Here is a 5,955-nt window from a genome sequence, read left to right on the forward strand (position 1 = left end):
ATCCTGGGTTTTTTGTTATTCCAGATTAATTTGCAAATTGTTCTGTCTAACTCTTTGAAGAATTGGATTGGTATTTTGATGGGGATTGCATTGAATCTGTAGATTGCTTTTGGTAAAATGGCCATTTTTACTATATTAATCCTGCCAATCCATGAGCATGGGAGATCTTTCCATCTTCTGAGGTCTTCTTCAATTTCTTTCCTCAGTGTCTTGAAGTTCTTATTGTACAGATCTTTTACTTGCTTGGTTAAAGTCACACCGAGGTACTTTATATTATTTGGGTCTATTATGAAGGGTGTCGTTTCTCTAATTTCTTTCTCGGCTTGTTTCTCTTTTGTATAGAGGAAGGCAACTGATTTATTTGAGTTAATTTTATACCCAGCCACTTTGCTGAAGTTGTTTATCAGCTTTAGTAGTTCTCTGGTGGAACTTTTGGGATCACTTAAATATACTATCATGTCATCTGCAAATAGTGATATTTTGACTTCTTCTTTTCCGATCTGTACCCCCTGATCTCCTTTTGTTGTCTGATTGCTCTGGCTAGAACTTCAAGAACTATATTGAAAAAGTAGGGAGAGAGTGGGCAGCCTTGTCTAGTCCCTGATTTTAGTGGGATTGCTTCAAGTTTCTCTCCATTTAGTTTAATGTTAGCAACTGGTTTGCTGTATATGGCTTTTACTATGTTTAGGTATGGGCCTTGAATTCCTATTCTTTCCAGGACTTTTATCATGAAGGGGTGTTGAATTTTGTCAAATGCTTTCTCAGCATCTAATGAAATGATCATGTGGTTCTGTTCTTTCAGTTTGTTTATATAATGGATCACGTTGATGGTTTTCCTTATATTAAACCATCCCTGCATGCCTGGGATGAAGCCTACTTGATCATGGTGGATGATTGTTTTGATGTGCTCTTGGATTCGGTTTGCCAGAATTTTATTGAGTATTTTTGCGTCGATATTCATAAGGGAAATTGGTCTGAAGTTCTCTTTCTTTGTTGTGTCTTTGTGTGGTTTAGGTATAAGAGTAATTGTGGCTTCGTAGAAGGAATTCGGTAGTGCTCCATCTGTTTCAATTTTGTGGAATAGTTTGGATAATATTGGTATGAGGTCTTCTATGATGGTTTGATAGAATTCTGCACTAAACCCGTCTGGACCTGGGCTCTTTTTGGTTGGGAGACCTTTAATGACTGCTTCTATTTCCTTAGGAGTTATGGGGTTGTTTAACTGGTTTATCTGTTCCTGATTTAACTTCGGTACCTGGTATCTGTCTAGGAAATTGTCCATTTCCTGAACATTTTCAAGTTTTGTTGAATATAGGTTTTTTATAGTAAGATCTGATGATTTTTTGAATTTCCTCTGAATCTGTAGTTATGTCTCCCTTTTCATTTCTGATTTTGTTAATTTGGACGCACTCTCTGTGTCCTCTCGTTAGTCTGGCTAAGGGTTTATCTATCTTGTTGATTTTCTCAAAGAACCAACTTTTGGTTCTGTTGATTCTTTCTATGGTCCTTTTTGTTTCTACTTGGTTGATTTCAGCTCTGAGTTTGATTATTTCCTGCCTTCTTCTCCTCCTGGGTGTATTTGCTTCTTTTTGTTCTAGAGCTTTTAGGTGTGCTGTCAAGCTGCTGACATATGCTCTTTCCTGTTTCTTTCAGCAGGCACTCAGCGCTATGAGTTTTCCTCTTAGCACAGCTTTCATTGTGTCCCATAAGTTTGGGTATGTTGTATCTTCATTTTCATTAAATTCTAAAAAGTTTTTAATTTCTTTCTTTATTTCTTCCTTGACCAGGTTATCATTGAGTCGAGCATTGTTCAATTTCCACGTATATGTGGGCATTCTTCCTTTATTGTTATTGAAGACCAGTTTTAGGCCGTGGTGGTCCGATAGCACGCATGGGATTATTTCTATCTTTCTGTACCTGTTGAGGCCCGTTTTTTGACCAATTATATGGTCAATTTTGGAGAAAGTACCATGAGGAGCTGAGAAGAAGGTATATCCTTTTGCTTTAGGATAGAATGTTCTATAAATATCCGTTAAGTCCATTTGGCTCATGACTTCTCTTAGTCTGTCGACATCACTGTTTAATTTCTGTTTCCATGATCTGTCCATTGATGAGAGTGGGGTGTTGAAATCTCCCACTATTATTGTGTGAGGTGCAATGTGTGTTTTGAGCTTTAGTAAGGTTTCTTTTACGTATGTAGGTGCCGTTGTATTTGGGGCATAGATATTTAGGATTGAGAGTTCATCTTGGTGGATTTTTCCTTTGATGAATATGAAGTGTCCTTCCTTATCTTTTTTGATGACTTTTAGTTGGAAATTGATTTTATTTGATATTAGAATGGCTACTCCAGCTTGCTTCTTCTGACCATTTGCTTGGAAAGTTGTTTTCCAGCCTTTCACTCTGAGGTAGTGTCTGTCTTTGTCTCTGAGGTGTGTTTCCTGTAGGGAGCAGAATGCAGGGTCCTCGTTGCGTATCCAGTTTCTTAATCTATGTCTTTTTATTGGGGAGTTGAGGCCATTGATATTGAGAGATATTAAGGAATAGTGATTATTGCTTCCCGTTATATTCATATTTGGATGTGAGGTTATGTTTGTGTGCTTTCATTCTCTTTGTTTTATTGCCAAGACGATTAGTTTCTTGCTTCTTCTAGGGTATAGCTTGCCTCCTTATGTTGGGCTTTACCCTTTATTATCCTTTGTAGTGCTGGATTTGTAGAAAGATATTGTGTAAATTTGGTTTTGTCATGGAATATCTTGGTTTCTCCATCAATGTTAATTGAGAGTTTTGCTGGATACAGTAACCTGGGCTGGCATTTGTGTTCTCTTCGGGTTTATATGACATCAGTCCAGGATCTTCTGGCCTTCATAGTTTCTGGCGAGAAGTCTGGTGTGATTCTGATAGGTCTGCCTTTATATGTTACTTGACCTTTTTCCCTTACTGCTTTTAATATTCTTTCTTTATTTTGTGCGTTTGGTGTTTTGACAATTATGTGACGGGAAGTGTTTCTTTTCTGGTCCAATCTATTTGGAGTTCTGTAGGCTTCTTGTATGTCTATGTCTATGGGTATCTCTTTTTTTTTTTTTTTTTTTGCTTTTCTTTTTTTTTTATTTTATTTTTTTTTTCATTCTCTTGAGTATTTCTTATATACATTTCAAGTGTCATTCCCTTTCCCGGTTTCCGGACAGACATCACCCTCGCCCCTCCCCTTCCTTGTGGGTGTTCCCCTCCCAAACCTCCCCCCATTGCCACCCTCCCCGCATAGTCTAGTTCACTGGGGGTTCAGTCTTAGCAGGACCCAGGGCTTCCCCTTCCACTGGTGCTCTTACTAGGATATTCATTGATACCTATGGGGACAGAGTCCAGGGTCAGTCCATGTATAGTCTTTAGGTAGTGGCTTAGTCCCTGGAAGCTCTGGTTGCTTGACATTGTTGTACTTTTGGGGTCTCGAGCACCTTCAAGCTCTTCCAGTTCTTTCTCTGATTCCTTCAACGGGGGACCTATTCTCAGTTCAGTGGTTTGCTGCTGGCATTCACCTCTGTATTTGCTGTATTCTGGCTGTGTCTCTCAGGAGCGATCTACATCCGGCTCCTGTTGGTCTGCACTTCTTTGCTTCATCCATCTTGTCTAATTGGGTGGCTGTATATGTATGGGCCACCTGTGGGGCAGGCTCTGAATGGGTGTTCCTTCAGTCTCTGTTTTAATCTTTGCCTCTCCCTTCCCTGCCAAGGGTATTCTTTTTCCTCATTTAAAGAAGGAGTGAAGCATTCACATTTTGATCATCCGTCTTGAGTTTCCTTTGTTCTAGGGATCTAGGGTAATTCAAGCATTTGGGCTAATAGCCACTTATCAATGAGTGCATACCATGTATGTCTTTCTGTGAGTGGGTTAGCTCACTCAGGATGATATTTTCCAGTTCCAACCATTTGCCTACGAATTTCATAAACTCGTTGTTTTTGATAGCTGAGTAATATTCCATTGTGTAGATGTACCACATTTTCTGTATCCATTCCTCTGTTGAAGGGCATCTGGGTTCTTTCCAGTTTCTGGCTATTATAAATAAGGCTGCGATGAACATAGTGGAGCACGTGTCTCTTTTATATGTTGAGGCATCTTTTGGGTATATGCCCAAGAGAGGTATGGCTGGATCCTCAGGCAGTTCAATGTCCAATTTTCTGAGGAACCTCCAGACTGATTTCCATAATGGTTTTACCAGTCTGCAATCCCACCAACAATGGAGGAGTTTTCCTCTTTCTCCACATCCTCGCCAGCATCTGCTGTCACCTGAGTTTTTGATCTTAGCCATTCTCACTGGTGTGAGGTGAAATCTCAGGGTTGTTTTGATTTGCATTTCCCTTATGACTAAAGATGTTGAACATTTCTTTAGGTGTTTCTCAGCCATTCGGCATTCCTCAGCTGTGAATTCTTTGTTCAGCTCTGAACCCCATTTTTTAATAGGGTTATTTGTTTCCCTGCGGTCTAACTTCTTGAGTTCTTTGTATATTTTGGATATAAGGCCTCTATCTGTTATAGGATTGGTAAAGATCTTTTCCCAATCTGTTGGTTGTCGTTTTGTCCTAACCACAGTGTCCTTTGCCTTACAGAAGCTTTGCAGTTTTATGAGATCCCATTTGTCGATTCTTGATCTTAGAGCATAAGCCATTGGTGTTTTGTTCAGGAAATTTTTTCCAGTGCCCATGTGTTCCAGATGCTTCCCTAGTTTTTCTTCTATTAGTTTGAGTGTGTCTGGTTTGATGTGGAGGTCCTTGATCCACTTGGACTTAAGCTTTGTACAGGGTGATAAGCATGGATCGATCTGCATTCTTCTACATGTTGCCCTCCAGTTGAACCAGCACCATTTGCTGAAAATGCTATCTTTTTTCCATTGGATGGTTTTGGCTCCTTTGTCAAAAATCAAGTGACCATAGGTGTGTGGGTTCATTTCTGGGTCTTCAATTCTATTCCATTGGTCTATCTGTCTGTCTCTGTACCAATACCATGCAGTTTTTATCACTATTGCTCTGTAATACTGCTTGAGTTCAGGGATAGTGATTCCCCCTGAAGTCCTCTTATTGTTGAGGATAGCTTTAGCTATCCTGGGTTTTTTGTTATTCCAGATGAATTTGCAAATTGTTCTGTCTAACTCTTTGAAGAATTGGATTGGTATTTTGATGGGGATTGCATTGAATCTGTAGATTGCTTTTGGTAAAATGGCCATTTTTACTATATTAATCCTGCCAATCCATGAGCATGGGAGATCTTTCCATCTTCTGAGGTCTTCTTCAATTTCTTTCCTCAGTGTCTTGAAGTTCTTATTGTACAGATCTTTTACTTGCTTGGTTAAAGTCACACCGAGGTACTTTATATTATTTGGGTCTATTATGAAGGGTGTCGTTTCCCTAATTTCTTTCTCGGCTTGTTTCTCTTTTGTATAGAGGAAGGCAACTGATTTATTTGAGTTAATTTTATACCCAGCCACTTTGCTGAAGTTGTTTATCAGCTTTAGTAGTTCTCTAGTGGAACTTTTGGGATCACTTAAATATACTATCATGTCGTCTGCAAATAGTGATATTTTGACCTCTTCTTTTCCGATCTGTATCCCCTTGATCTCCTTTTGTTGTCTGATTGCTCTGGCTAGAACTTCAAGAACTATATTGAATAAGTAGGGAGAGAGTGGGCAGCCTTGTCTAGTCCCTGATTTTAGTGGGATTGCTTCAAGTTTCTCTCCATTTAGTTTAATGTTAGCAACTGGTTTGCTGTATATGGCTTTTACTATGTTTAGGTATGGGCCTTGAATACCTATTCTTTCCAGGACTTTTATCATGAAGGGGTGTTGAATTTTGTCAAATGCTTTCTCAGCATCTAATGAAATGATCATGTGGTTCTGTTCTTTCAGTTTGTTTATATGATGGATCACGTTGATGGTTTTCCTTATATTAAACCATCCCTGCAAGCTTG

This window comes from Rattus norvegicus, chromosome 15, assembly GCF_021556685.1.
Source record: "Rattus norvegicus strain SHRSP/BbbUtx chromosome 15, alternate assembly SHRSP_T2T, whole genome shotgun sequence".
Classification (NCBI taxonomy): domain Eukaryota; kingdom Metazoa; phylum Chordata; class Mammalia; order Rodentia; family Muridae; genus Rattus; species Rattus norvegicus.